The 2,080-nt window shown below is 46.7% G+C and overlaps 3 non-coding genes across 3 annotated transcripts; all 3 read right to left on the bottom strand.

The window, feature by feature from the left end:
- Positions 1-225: 225 nt before the first annotated feature.
- On the bottom strand, positions 226-297 carry trnaq-uug (transfer RNA glutamine (anticodon UUG)). Its single transcript has one exon. It is a non-coding gene; the product is annotated as a tRNA-Gln (tRNA).
- A 1,153-nt stretch (positions 298-1,450) lies between these two features.
- Positions 1,451-1,533, bottom strand: trnal-cag (transfer RNA leucine (anticodon CAG)). The gene has a single exon. It is a non-coding gene; the product is annotated as a tRNA-Leu (tRNA).
- A 412-nt stretch (positions 1,534-1,945) lies between these two features.
- trnaq-cug (transfer RNA glutamine (anticodon CUG)) lies at positions 1,946-2,017 on the bottom strand. Its single transcript has one exon. It is a non-coding gene; the product is annotated as a tRNA-Gln (tRNA).
- Positions 2,018-2,080: the final 63 nt, after the last annotated feature.

The raw sequence follows: 2,080 nt of genomic DNA, 5'->3' as shown, positions 1-2,080 counted from the left end.
TAAAGGGAGACGCTGTTTCCAGCCGATTTAAATCTGAAACTATGAACACCAACTGCTCCCGACCAGGTTCGCTCCACAGCATATGTGAAGATGGAGCCAGGCAAAAACAGAGCCGCCTTCATGACACTGAAGATTCTGGCTTTAAGCTCAGCATACCTCACTTCATAGTACAGCCCTCAGAACTTCATACAGAAGGATCCTGCTTTGCTGCACTCTGCCAACAGTAGGTTCCACCGAGATTTGAACTCGGATCGCTGGATTCAAAGTCCAGAGTGCTGACCATTACACCATGGAACCTCCTCCGTTGTTCTCCAACTGCTGGTCAGCTGGGTCCTTTATGTGTGGAGTTTACATGTTTGTGCTGTGGCTGCATAGATTTTTTTGGTGGGTGCTCTGGCTTCTTGGAACAGCCTAGAGACAGACGGTAGGTTAACTGGTGATTCTGTTGGACTTGCACACTGTCTGATGATACCTGGTCCTTGGAACCTTGACCGCAGTGTGGTGCGTCCCCTTTACCTTGATGACTGTCTGTGTGTCTCCTGGTTTGGACACAACATCCACCCTTCTCACAGCGATGGTGGTATAGTGGTGAGCATAGCTGCCTTCCAAGCAGTTGACCCACATTCAATTCCCGGCCATCGCATTCCCCTGCCTGTGCCCCACAGAGTTGTCCACACTTGTGCTATGTATGACAGTGCTGCAATCCTGCTGTTGCCAATGCACAGTCTGAGTTTACACAGTTTCAGTGCATCATCCCACAATCTGAAAAGTGTCAATAAAGATTTTGTCACTTTTATGCACACATTCACAAGCAGCAGTATCAATAGCTACACAGTATGTTGTTTTCTCACAAGCAGCAATTCAATTCTAAAGGATGAGCTTTGTGTCTTGAAGATCTAAGCCGATAGACATGTCATAGTCTGAACTTGGGGTCTTATACGTGCACCGTATGCTGGGTCTCCCAGCGAAAATCAATCTGTGGGTGTAACTGCAGGACTACTCTATTTCAAATGTGACATTTCTGACATGGGCCAACTTGTTTGTGATGACACCTTCACTTAGACATCACCATCTCCCTTTTCATTTCATCGGTTCTCAGCACAAACGGTTTGGAGAGGCTCTGAACCACCACAGATGAGAACAGGTCATCTGTGGTGGTTCGGAGTCTCAGCAGGATTCAAAGCTGCAACGGCAAACCCCCATTGGATTTCTAGTTCTAGTTCTCCTGAGGCACACTCGTCCTCGGCCACTTGGGCCTGTCGTCAACTGCTACTGGATGTTAAGGTTGGTTGGTGGCAGGTGTTGCCAGGGCAGTTTCCACATTGCACAGTGATACCTGGTCCTTGGAACCTTGACCTCATCAGGTTGCATCTGCTTCACCTTGATGACCTGCTGTGTGTCTCCAGGTGTGTCGTGCTTTCTTTGTTGTCAATACCGTCTAAATATCTGTTGTCAGAAGTGGGATTTGAACCCACGCCTCCATGGGAGACTGCGACCTGAACGCAGTGCCTTAGACCGCTCGGCCATCCTGACTTCACAAAGACAGCTTCATTCTAAACTTTTTGATAGAGCTGGAGATCAGAAATGACATTTTTCAAGAAATGTTGTTTTCAGCAAGTCATCCGAACAAGATCCTTTTTCTCTGAAAAGGAACCGACTGATTTTTATGACTGAATGACTTTACTCACTTTGGGCGCCTTCCACTATCCTCACTACCATTGTATATATTTTGCTGAAAAAGATTTAGAATATCCCAGTTCACAGGACGTCAAATGTGCATTTTTAACACAAAGTGTTTTGTGTCAGTTGGATGCATTCTGCATGAAACAACGTGTACATTGTGAGGGCAGTTCAGTCTTAAGAAGAAGAACATCATTATTTCTGTTAATTGGGGAAGAGTGTCAATTACCACAACACTCCCTATTTGTTGCACTTTGCCAACAGCAGGTTCCACCGAGATTTGAACTCGGATCGCTGGATTCAGAGTCCAGAGTGCTGACCATTACACCATGGAACCTCCTCCATGGTTCTTCTCCTGCTGCCTCCTACCACTCTCCACCTGCTGGCCTTTATGTGTGGA

Source organism: Stegastes partitus, unplaced genomic scaffold (assembly GCF_000690725.1).
Source record: "Stegastes partitus isolate 25-593 unplaced genomic scaffold, Stegastes_partitus-1.0.2 Scaffold3076, whole genome shotgun sequence".
Classification (NCBI taxonomy): domain Eukaryota; kingdom Metazoa; phylum Chordata; class Actinopteri; family Pomacentridae; genus Stegastes; species Stegastes partitus.
Note: the sequence above shows the minus strand (reverse complement) of the source record. Positions and strands in the feature narration are given on the sequence as shown.